The sequence below is a fragment of the Scyliorhinus torazame genome, chromosome 4, assembly GCF_047496885.1.
Source record: "Scyliorhinus torazame isolate Kashiwa2021f chromosome 4, sScyTor2.1, whole genome shotgun sequence".
In the NCBI taxonomy this organism is placed as follows: domain Eukaryota; kingdom Metazoa; phylum Chordata; class Chondrichthyes; order Carcharhiniformes; family Scyliorhinidae; genus Scyliorhinus; species Scyliorhinus torazame.
This window is the reverse complement of record NC_092710.1, coordinates 142849761-142862679: the sequence shown is the minus strand read 5'-3', so window position 1 is coordinate 142862679 and position 12919 is coordinate 142849761. Positions and strand designations below refer to the sequence as shown.

General features: G+C 48.7%; 1 long non-coding RNA gene across 1 annotated transcript in view; it reads left to right on the top strand.

The window, feature by feature from the left end:
- LOC140410517 (uncharacterized) overlaps positions 1-12919 on the top strand; it is a 130380-nt gene that overhangs the window by 64704 nt on the left and 52757 nt on the right. Inside the window, exon 2 of the long non-coding RNA XR_011940676.1 lies at positions 8999-9149. This is a non-coding gene — a long non-coding RNA (uncharacterized lncRNA). The remainder of the gene's footprint in view (positions 1-8998; positions 9150-12919) is intronic.

The following is a 12919-nucleotide window of genomic DNA, read 5'->3' as shown; positions in this document are numbered from 1 at the left end:
GATGCGCGAACACGCGAGCCCTCTTGACCGGCCCATTCAGCCCTCTCATGTTCCATGTGATTAGCCTGGTCGGGGGGCCACGCTAAATTGGTCCTTAATTGGAAACAAAAAATTGAAATGTTTTACTGCTGGCAGGCAATGTACTTTTAATGTGCAATTGTTTTTGTAATTTAGGTTGTCTTTTTACTCCTATTGTTCAGCTGTGGTCTTTTTAATGGACTGAAATTGTCGATTAAAAGGCTGCATTTTGTGCTGTAGATGCCGCCCCCGCCCCCTCTTTTGTTACCATACTGTAGTGTGTTTGGTAGCACTACTGTATGTAACATGCGTTACTCAATCCAGTTGCGGCAGAGGCTTTCTGCACCTTGATGAAGAAGGTTCAAAGTCGTCCAGAGGTATTGGAAGGTTCATTGAGTAACAGAATTTAACAACTGCGTGAGTTCTTACTTTAAGATCAATACCAGTAGAAAGGTTACAATGTTTATATACAGTAGCTATGTCTGAGCACACTAGTAGCCCTGAGCTAGCTCTATGCTCCTGCTCCCGTCACAGTCTAATCACCAAGAGGGGCAGAGAGCCGCTTGCGTCTGCTTTTATACCCGCCAGTGCTGCCCCCTAGTGATCTTTCAATTTCCCATTAACCCCTTATGTATATATCCATGTAAAGATCACTACACCCCCCTCCCCTAACGATCAACGATAACCCTTCTTTTGCCAGCCTCCAGCTTGCGTTCCGCCCCACTTCAGGCCCGTCCTCGGTCGCCCATCATCATCGGCCCCCAAACTGTCTCCAAGCACCAGTCCCTCACCTGTCAGCAGATCAATGCCCCCCTCCCTCCCATAACAAAATAATAATCCAACCCCCCTCAGCAAACTTATCACCTGCTCGTCCCCCACTGCGCTTCCGTGAGTGAGCCCACCCACCTAGCCTGGTAGCCCTCGTGCATGGCGGTAAACATCCTAACCCCCACTGATCTCCCTTCCCCGCTCGAACATACATATGCAAACATTACAGTCCCCAACAAACACAAAGAAGGAAATTCCACCCACCATCCCCCACTAAGAACAAAGTTAACCCATAAGCAAAACAGAGCAATGGCCCCAAACTTAGTACAAAACAATAGATACAAAACCTGAAGTAAAAAGAAGTTTAACAGCAGATCAAGAAAACAACTACTTGCCCCCCAAATTCAATGTTCCTCCATCCCCTGCCAGTCCTCTGTCCGTGATAAAGTTCATCGCCTCATCTGGTATTCTGAAGTAAAGTTCCTGGCCCTCATAAGTGACCCACAAGCGTGCTGGGTACAGCATACCAAACTTCACCCCCTTCTTAAAGAGGACCCATTTCACCTTGTTAAAACCGATCCGTCGCTGCCCTCCGTCAGGCCAACGATCCTCACGCCTGTCTACGCGATCTGTTCTCCAGATCCTCCACTTTTTCTTGCAGCCTCTTCTGGTGGTCCTTCATCAGCCCCATCTCCACCTCCATCGCGGCTAGCTGGTCATTGTGCTCATCCACCGCCTCTTCCATCTTTTGGATCGCCTGGCCCTGGGTTTCCAGTCTCTGCTCCACACGATCAATCCCCGCCTTAATCGGATCCAGATATTCCTTTCTCCGCTGACCAAATGTCTCATGGAGAAAATCCACCAGTTGCTGCGTCGACCACTGGGCCAGCAGCTTCGATCCCTGACCATCCGCCGCATTCTCCTGTGTCGCAGCCTCCACTCCTATCTTCGACCAACGTCCTCTTCTTTTCAGACCACTTCTAGTCCACGGATCCATACACTGGTGGGGCATCCTTCTCCTCCACTTCACCAGTCCCTTGTTTTGTCAATCAAATCCACCGTAAATCGGGGAAAAAGGCCCAAAAGGTCCACCACGAGCGGGAGCTACCAAATATGCGACCACTCACTCCATGGTGGCCTCCAGAAGTCCGATGGATAATTTGACGTCAATATGATTCCAGCATACGGGCTGCCCACCACTGGCAGGGGGCGGGGATGGTCACAGCAGGCTTTCACACTGATAGAAAATGCAACTTTGGCCTTTTTCACAATATTTTCCCCTCCCGTCGGCAAACCCACCTCATGGGACCTGAAAATCCCAGTTTCTGAGTCAGCCCAGCTTTTCTGGTAATGCGTACATCTACAGAGATAAACCACAGCCAACCACTGTTCTTTTTTCAATAATAATCAAAATGGATGGAAAGCCAAGACCCACCAAGATTGAAACAAGTAGATGTAAATAATAAAGTTTTCATACGTCTGAGTCTTGGGAAAATACCAGTTCAAGTAGATGGCAAAATGGAGATACATTCCAATGAACACTGCTGAAGAGAGATGGGAAATGCCAGCTCCCAGCAACAGCACAAACTCCAAATACTGATTCCACTCATTCAAGATTTTAATAGGGAGGTATTGGTGTAGTGGTATTGTCACTGGACTAGTAATCCAGAGACCAGCGGTAATGCTAGAGGACCTGGGTTCAAATCCCACCATGGTAGGTGGTGACATTTCAATCAAATATAAGTTGGAATTAAAAATCTGGGCCGGGATTCTCCGCTATCCGGCGGGGCGGGCAGTACCGGCACCGAGGAGTGGCATGAACCACTCCGGTGTCGGGCCACCCGGAAGGTTCGGAATCCTCCGCACCTTCAGGGACTAGGCTGGCGCCGGCGGGGTTGGCGCTGCACCAACCGCCGCCGAGGGGCCTCAGCCGCGAGTTGCCGCATTGTTGGGAGCGCCAGCATGTTCTGCCGTGATCCCAGCGCATGCGCCGGGGGGGGTTCTTTTCCGCACCGACCATGGTGGGCCGTTACAGCCGCCGGCGTGGAGGGAAATAGTGCCCCCACGACACAGACCCGACCGCAGATCGGTGGGCCCCGATCGCGGGGGCCCCCCCGGGGCCAGATCCCCCGCGCCCCCCGAAGACTCCGCAGAGACAGGTCCCGCCAGTAAGGACCTTGTTTGATTTACGCCGGCGGGACTGGCCAAAAACGGACGGCCACTCGGCCCATCGCAGAGCGGAGAATCGCCGGGGGGGCCACTGCCATGGCCCCCCCACCGGCGCGACGCGATTACCGCCCCTGCCGAAAACCGGCACCGGAGAATCCGGCAGCCGGCCTCGGAGCGGCGGGTTGGGATTCACGCCGCCCCCTGGCGATTCTCCGGCCCGGCGGGGTGTCGGAGAATCCTGCCCCTGGTGATGAGCAGCATGGTGGCGCAGTGGGTTAGCCCTGCTGCCTCACGGCGCTGAGGTCCCAGGTTCGATCCTGCCACGGAGTCACTGCCCCTGTGGAGTTTGTACATTCCCCCCCCCCCAATGTTTGCATGGGTTTTGCCCCCACACCTAAAGATGTGCAGGATAGGTGGATTGGCCATTCTAAATTGCCCCTTAATTGGAAAAAAAATAAATTGGGTACGCTAAATTTATTAAAAAAACAAAATCTGGTGATGACCATGAAACCATTGTCACAAAAATCTATCTGGTTTTTTTTTAGAACAATACAGCGCAGTACAGGCCCTTCGGCCCACGATGTTGCACCGAAACAAAAGCCATCTAACCTACACTATGCCATTATCATCCATATGTTTATCCAATAAACTTTTAAATGCCCTCAATGTTGGCGAGTTCACTACTGTAGCAGGTAGGGCATTCCACGGCCTCACTACTCTTTGCGTAAAGAACCTACCTCTGACCTCTGTCCTATATCGATTACCCCTCAGTTTAAAGTTATGTCCCCTCGTGCCAGCCATATCCATCCGCGGGAGAAGGCTCTCACTGTCCACCCTATCCAACCCCCTGATCATTTTGTATGCCTCTATTAAGTCTCCTCTTAACCTTCTTCTCTCCAACGAAAACAACCTCAAGTCCGTCAGCCTTTCCTCATAAGATTTTCCCTCCATACCAGGCAACATCCTGGTAAATCTCCTCTGCACCCGCTCCAAAGCCTCCACGTCCTTCCTATAATGCGGTGACCAGAACTGTACGCAATACTCCAAATGCGGCCGGACCAGAGTTCTGTACAGCTGCAACATGACCTCCCGACTTCGGAACTCAATCCCTCTACCAATAAAGGCCAACACTCCATAGGCCTTCTTCACAACCCTATCAACCTGGGTGGCAACTTTCAGGGATCTATGTACATGGACACCTAGATCCCTCTGCTCAGCCACACTTTCAAGAACTTTACCATTAGCCAAATATTCCGCATTCCTGTTATTCCTTCCAAAGTGAATCACCTCACACTTCTCTACATTAAACTCCATTTGCCACCTCTCAGCCCAGCTCTGCAGCTTATCTATATCCCTCTGTAACCTGCTACATCCTTCCTCACTATCGACAACACCACCGACTTTAGTATCGTCTGCAAATTTACTCACCCACCCTTCTGCGCCTTCCTCTAGGTCATTGATAAAAATGACAAACAGCAACGGCCCCAGAACAGATCCTTGTGGTACTCCACTTGTGACTGTACTCCATTCTGAACATTTCCCATCAACCACCACCCTCTGTCTTCTTTCAGCTAGCCAATTTCTGATCCACATCTCTAAATCACCCTCAATCCCCAGCCTCCGTATTTTTTGCAATAGCCTACCGTGGGGAACCTTATCAAACGCTTTGCTGAAATCCATATACACCACATCAACTGCTCTACCCTCGTCTACCTGTTCAGTCACCTTCTCAAAGAACTCAATAAGGTTTGTGAGGCATGACCTACCCTTCACAAAGCCATGCTGACTATCCCTGATCATATTATTCCTATCTAGATGATTATAAATCTTGTCCCTTATAATCCCCTCCAAGACTTTACCCACTACAGACGTGAGGCTCACCGGTCTATAGTTGCCGGGGTTGTCTCTGCTCCCCTTTTTGAACAAAGGGACCACATTTGCTGTCCTCCAGTCCTCTGGCACTATTCCTGTAGCCAATGATGACATAAAAATCAAAGCCAAAGGTCCAGCAATCTCTTCCCTGGCCTCCCATAGAATCCTAGGATAAATCCCATCAGGTCCCGGGGACTTATCTATTTTCAGCCTGTCCAGAATTGCCAACACCTCTTCCCTACGTACCTCAATGCCATCTATTCTATTAGCCTGGGGCTCAGCATTCTCCTCCACAACATTATCTTTTTCCTGAGTGAATACTGACGAAAAATATTCATTTAGTATCTCGCCTATCTCTTCAGAGTCCACACACAATTTCCCATCCCTGTCCTTGACTGGTCCTACTCTTTCCCTAGTCATTCGCTTATTCCTGACATACCTATAGAAAGCTTTTGGGTTTTCCTTGATCCTTCCTGCCAAATACGTCTCATGTCCCCTCCTTGCTCGTCTTAGCTCTCTCTTTAGATCCTTCCTCGCTACCTTGTAACTATCCATCGCCCCAACCGAAACTTCACACTTCATCTTCACATAGGCCTTCTTCTTCCTCTTAACAAGAGATTCCACTTCCTTGGTAAACCACGGTTCCCTCGCTCGACGCCTTCCTCCCTGTCTGACCGGTACATACTTATCAAGAACACGCAGTAGCTGATCCTTGAACAAGCCCCACTTATCCAGTGTGCCCAACACTTGCAGCCTACTTCTCCACCTTATCCCCCCCAAGTCACGTCTAATGGCATCATAATTGCCCTTCCCCCAGCTATAACTCTTGCCCTGCGGTGTATACTTATCCCTTTCCATCATTAACGTAAACGTCACCGAATTGTGGTCACTTTCCCCAAAGTGCTCTCCTACCTCCAAATCCAACACCTGGCCTGGTTCATTACCCAAAACCAAATCCAACGTGGCCTCGCCTCTTGTTGGCCTGTCAACATATTGTTTCAGGAAACCCTCCTGCACACACTGTACAAAAAACGACCCATCTATTGTACTCGAACTATATATTTTCCAGTCAATATTTGGAAAGTTAAAGTCACCCATAATAACTACCCTGTTACTTTCGCTCATATCCAGAATCATCTTCGCCATCCTTTCCTCTACATCCCTAGAACTATTAGGAGGCCTATAAAAAACTCCCAACAGGGTGACCTCTCCTTTCCTGTTTCTAACTTCAGCCAATACTACCTCGGAAGAAGAGTCCCCATCTAGCATCCTCTCCGCCACCGTAATACTGCTCTTGACTAGCAGCGCCACACCTCCCCCTCTTTTGCCTCCTTCTCTGAGCTTACTAAAACACCTAAACCCCGGAACCTGCAACATCCATTCCTGTCCCTGCTCTATCCATGTCTCCGAAATGGCCACAACATCGAAGTCCCAGGTACCAACCCACGCTGCCAGTTCCCCTACCTTGTTTCGTATACTCCTGGCATTGAAGTAGACACACTTCAAACCACCTACCTGAACGCTGGCCCCCTCCTGCGACGTCAAATCTGTGCTCCTGACCTCTATACTCTCATTCTCCCTTACCCTAAAACTACAATCCAGGTTCCCATGCCCCTGCTGCATTAGTTTAAACCCCCCCAAAGAGCACTAACAAATCTCCCCCCCAGGATATTTGTGCCCCTCAGGTTCAGATGTAGACCATCCTGTCTGTAGAGGTCCCACCTTCCCCAGAAAGAGCCCCAGTTATCCAAAAATCTGAAACCCTCCCACCTGCACCATCCCTGTAGCCACGTGTTTAAATGCTCTCTCTCCCTATTCCTCATCTCACTATCACGTGGCACGGGCAACAACCCAGAGATAACAACTCTGTTTGTTCTAGTTCTGAGCTTCCATCCTAGCTCCCTGAAAGCCTGCCTGACATCCTTGTCCCCTTTCCTACCTATGTCGTTGGTGCCAATGTGGACCACAACTTGGGGCTGCTCCCCCTCCCCCCTAAGGACCCGGAAAACACGATCCGAGACATCACGCACCCTTGCACCTGGGAGGCAACATACCAAACGTGAGTCTCTCACGCTCCCACAAAATCTCCTATCTGTGCCCCTGACTATAGAGTCCCCAATTACTAATGCTCTGCTCCTCTCCCCCCTTCCCTTCTGAGCAACAGGGACAGACTCCGTGCCAGAGGCCCGCACCCCATGGCTTACCCCTGGTAAGTCATCCCCCCCACAAGTATCCAAAGCGGTATACTTGTTTCTCAGGGGAACGACCGCAGGGGATCCCTGCACTGACTGTTTTTTCCCAGTCCCTCTTACAGTTACCCACCTATCTCCAATCTTTGGTGTAACTAATTCCCTGAAGCTGCTATCTATGACCCCTTCTGCCTCCCGAATGATCCGAAGTTCTTCCAACTCCAGCTCCAGTTCCCTAACTCGGTCTTGGAGGAGCTGGAGATGGCAGCACTTCCTGCAGGTAAAATCAGCAGGGACACTAACTGCATCCCTCACCTCAAACATCCTGCAGGAGGAACATTGCACTCCCTTCCCTGCCATTCCTCTCACTTTCTACCAAGATCTGGCTAACAACTAATTAAATTTTTATAAAAAATAATAATATAATAAAAATATGGTACTTACCTCAGACCAATGGGTTTTATTATTAGGTTAGAGGAGGAGGGCGGGTGGGAGACACTACACGTGTAGTGTCTCGGGTTTCCTCTCCACCAGAATTTATTGGTGAGGGTCTTCCCAGACGTCCGCGGGTCGACTTCCTGATCCCGCCTAAAAAACTAATTTAAAAAAAAAAGAAAAATTCTCAGCTCCTGCTGAAATTGACTAACCAGCCAGCTCCACTCCCGCCGAAATCGACTGGCCTGCCCCTGCAAAGAGAAGTGCTTTTAAAGGTTGACTTACCTCCCAGCAACCTCCTTCCGCAATGCTCCCGCTGAAATTGACTAACCAGCTGCTCTCACGCCGCCGAAATCGACTGGCCTGCCCCTGCAAAGAGAAGTGCTTTTAAAGGTTGACTTACCTCCCAGCAACCTCCTTCCGCAATGCTCCCGCTGAAATTGACTAACCAGCTGCTCTCACGCCACCGAAATCGACTGGCCTGCCCCTGCAAAGAGAAGTGCTTTTAAAGGTTGACTTACCTCCCAGCAACCTCCTTCCGCAATGCTCCCGCTGAAATTGACTAACCAGCTGCTCTCACGCCACCGAAATCGACTGGCCTGCCCCTGCAAAGAGAAGTGCTTTTAAAGGTTGACTTACCTCCCAGCAACCTCCTTCCGCAATGCTCCCGCTGAAATTGACTAACCAGCCAGCTGCTCTCACGCCGCCGAAATCGACTGGCCTGCCCCTGCAAAGAGAAGTGCTTTTAAAGGTTGACTTACCTCCCAGCAACCTCCTTCCGCAATGCTCCCGCTGAAATTGACTAACCAGCTGCTCTCACGCCACCGAAATCGACTGGCCTGCCCCTGCAAAGAGAAGTGCTTTTAAAGGTTGACTTACCTCCCAGCAATCTCCTTCCGCAATGCTCCCGCTGAAATTGACTAACCAGCCAGCTGCTCTCACGCCGCCGAAATCGACTTTCTGTTGTCCTTGCCTATTGATTCTTAAATGCCCCTTGAAATGGCCGAGCAAGCCATTCAGTCCAAAGGCAATTAGGGATGGACCAGCCAGTGACGCCAAAATCCCACAAATTAAATTTTAATATTGCAGTGAGAATATATACTTACCAACTTCTTGGGCATAACTGAAAAATGTACGGTCTAGCTATTAATACAAAACTGGTGAGCAGCTGGAAAGCAAAGTCATATCACCTGGGTTCAAACCAGATGATGTACCTGCACCAAAATAGATGTCTTAATTGTGTTTAACCCGATTGGCATTATTTAATTAAAGTTACATTTGATATCACATGGATGTGGTGGAACAGCATTATTTGCGATAACCTGTAAATTACTAGCAGTAATGTACTGTATTCATTATTACTATTTGTACTAATATTACCTCATATAGGGGAAACAAGTAGCAGAATGTTAATCTAACATCAAGGTAACCAAAACTCATCTATTTCCTCTTTATGGAAATTAATTAGCACAGAATTAATTCATCTTGGTCAAGCTGATGCTCGATGCTTACAACGTGGAAAATATTTATTTTTATATTGCCTGTAGGTTTTCTCTGAGACTTGCATTCCTGTGCTGGAGATCATATTGTGAGTATCTACTCCAATTGTGACCAAAATACAGCAGATACCAACAGAAAAGACAAAGGTTAATATCTTTCATGCTCCGAGTGCAGAATTTCAGACGACCAGGAGCGCAGGTAAGGAGTTTTATTGCACGTCAATTTGCAAATCTATGATATTAAGTATGAAATAAACTTATCTTTTGTGTGAAAAAGGTTTGAACTTGAAACCTCAATTTGCCTGTTCCTTACAGATGCTGATTAATCTGCTGTGTGGTTACAGCATTTTCTGCCTTTGATTTTGATTTTCAGCGCATGCAGTGTTTAACTCGTCACCTTCTGTATTCTATTGTCCATGCAATCTCCCAGACTAATTTGCTGTTAAATTCAAAGTTCACTACCTTCTTTAATTATCTGAGATAAAGAATCTCATTATATGCTTTCCGAGAGTGTATGTATATTAAACCCATTGGCTAACTCCTCCTCTAATTTTAGTTACCTCCTCAAAGAATTCCAGTAGATTAGTGAGGCATGACCTATTGCTTGAAAATCCATTCTGGTTTCCACTTATGGCTTCTATGCTCTTTACATGAAAGCTAAAATGTCACGTAATGCAAAAGCACTTTTCCCACAAAGGATGTTTGTTGGTCTAATTCAGTTGTTAATGTTTTACAATTCTGTGTTTAAAATACACGCTCAAGGTTATTTCAGTATCCCTGACAGGGGAATTTCTATAACCCTGCAAAGCTAATATTGATATTACACCATTATAAAATGCCTAAAAATACAAATATGTGGAAATTTGTGTACATTTTTGTCTGCCTAATAGCTCCAAAGATAGCAAAGTAAGGATGTTTGCTTGTATTGGATGAAAAGTCTTATAGGTTGCCGTTCTTCTAATTCTCCTAAATCGGTCGTTATTTACCTGTGGTACATGGAGTCTAATGTTCAATGAAAAAAACAATGGCTACTGCACATATAAGTGCGTAACCCATATTTTTTTCTCATGCTAAAATGTTATGGGCACTTTAAAGGAAAATCTATCCAGACTTCACAGAAAACACACAGAATCACTAAAAGTCCACACTTACTCCCTGCTTAGCATTCAAGGAACCCAAATAAAAATATAGGGCGGGATTCTCTGTTAGAAAGGGTGGCACGGTAGCGCAGTGGTTAGCATTGCTGCCTCACGGCGCCAAGGACCTAGGTTCGAGCCCAGTCCCGGGTCACTGTCTGTGTGGAATTTATGTATTCTCCGTGTCTGTGTGGGTCTCACCCCCACAACCCAAAAAGTTGTGCTGGGTAGGTGAGTTGTCCAAGCTAAATTGCCCCTTAATTGGAAAAAAAAAGAACAAGGTACTCTAAATCTATTTTTTAAAAAGGGATTCCTGCTGATGCCAGGACTGAATCGCGGATGTTCTGCAGACCCAATGGAGGCGCCGGTCCCGGAGCCATTCAGGACAAGCTAATGGGACAGGACCAGCGCCACGTGGAACTAGTGTAACTCCAATGCACGCCGGCGTGTGAAACATTGGGGTCGGGATTGGCACTCAAGAACCTGACAAGCTGCAGCAGCATAAAATCACTCCACTCACCATGCATCATTCCAGCCACAATGATGTCACCCCAAAGAGCAGCACCAAGGTTTACTGATGCGGAGGTGGAGACACTGCTGGATGCCTTGGAGGAGAGGGGGGACACCCTGTTCTCCATGGTGAGAAGGAGGCTGCCAACGTCAGCTGGGTGTGGGCGCAGATGTCAGAGGCCATGAGCGCCGTGGGACCCACCGCCAGGGTTAGTCACCAGCTCCTTGCACCACCCCCATCCCAGACAATGCACAAGCCATCAACCGCCTTCCCCCCCTGCCCCCATGCGGCTCCAGCAAGCAGTGCTGGGAGAGGATGGGCAACCCCCCCCCCAGGCCAGCAGAGGGTGATGGGCCTGGTCGGTGGAGTTGGAGAACGGGTAGTCACAGAGGTGGATGTCGGCATTGGAGATCCAAGTGGATTACGAGGAGAGGTTGAGTAGACTGGGACTGTACTCATTGGAATTTAGAAGTATGAGGGGGGATCTTATAGAAACATATAAGATTATGAAGGGAACAGATAGGATAGATGCGGGCAGGTTGTTTCCACTGGCGGGTGAAAGCAGAACTAGGGGGCAAAGCCTCAAAATAAGGGGAAGTAGATTTAGGACTGCGTTTAGGAGGAACTTCTTCACCCAAAGGGTTGTGAATCTATGGAATTCCTTGACCAGTGAAGCAGTAGAGGCTCCTTCATTAAATGTTTTTAAGATAAAGACAGATAGTTTTTTGAAGAATAAAGGGATTAAGGGTTATGGTGTTCGGGACGGAAAGTGGAGCTGAGTCCACAAAAGATCAGCCATGATCTCATTGAATGGTGGAGCAGGCTCGAGGGGCCAGATGGCCTACTCCACTGTGTCAGATGGCACTTTGCAGAAAGTGCACCCAACTGGAGCTCCTCACAGACCGCATGGTTCGGTTGGAGCAGCAATTGGATGCACTTAGGAGCATGCAGGTGGCGGAAAGCGTCATAGATCGCAGTTATGTAAATGTGGTCACACCCAAGGTGCAGGCAGAGAAATGGGTGACCATCAGAAAGGGCAGGCAGTCAGTGCAGGAATCCCCTGTGGTTGTCCCCCTCTCGAACAGATATACCCCTTTGGATACTGTAGGGGGGATAGCCTATCAGGGGAAAACAGCAGCAGCCAGAGCAGTGGCACCACGGCTGGCTCTGATGTTCAGAAGGGAGGGTCAAAGCGCAGAAGAGTAATAGTAATAGGGGACTCTATAGTCAGGGGCACAGATAGGCGCTTCTGTGGACGTGAAAGAGACTCCAGGATGGTATGTTGCCTCCCCGGTGCCAGGGTCCAGGATGTCTCCGAACGGGCAGAGGTCGTTGTACATATTGGTACTAACGACAGAGGCAGGAAGGGGCATGAGGTCCTGCAGCAGGAGTTCAGCGAGCTAGGCAGAAAGTTAAAAGACAGGACCTCGAGGGTTGTAATCTCGGGATTACTCCCTGTGCCACGTGCCAGTGAGGCTAGAAATAGGAAGATAGAGCAGATAAACACGTGGCTAAACAGCTGGTGTAGGAGGGAGGGTTTCCATTATCTGGACCACTGGGAGCTCTTCCGGGGCAGATGTGACCTGTATAAGAAGGACGGGTTGCATCTAAACCGGAGAGGCATAAATATCCTGGCCGCGAGGTTTGCTAGTGTCACACGGGAGGGTTTAAACTAGTATGGCAGGGGGGTGGGCACGGGAGCAATAGGTCAGAAGGTGAGAGCATTGAGGGAGAACTAGGGAATAGGGACAGTGTGGCTCTGAGGCAAAGCAGACGGGGAGAAGTTGCTGAACACAGCGGGTCTGGTGGCCTGAAGTGCATATGTTTTAATGCAAGGAGCATTACGGGTAAGGCAGATGAACTTAGAGCTTGGATTAGTACTTGGAACTATGATGTTGTTGCCATTACAGAGACCTGGTTGAGGGAAGGGCAGGATTGGCAGCTAAACGTTCCAGGATTTAGATGTTTCAGGCGGGATAGAGGGGGATGTAAAAGGGGAGGTGGAGTTGCGCTACTTGTTCGGGAGAAAATCACAGCTGTACTGCGAGAGGACACCTCAGAGGGCAGTGAGGCTATATGGGTAGAGATCAGGAATAAGAAGGGTGCAGTCACAATGTTGGGGGTATACTACAGGCCTCCCAACAGCCAGCGGGAGATAGAGGAGCAGATAGGTAGACTGATTTTGGAAAAGAGTAAAAACAACAGGGTTGTGGTGATGGGAGACTTCAACTTCCCCAATATTGACTGGGACTCACTTAGTGCCAGGGGCTTAGACGGGGCGGAGTTTGTAAGGAGCATCCAGGAGGGCTTCTTAAAACAATA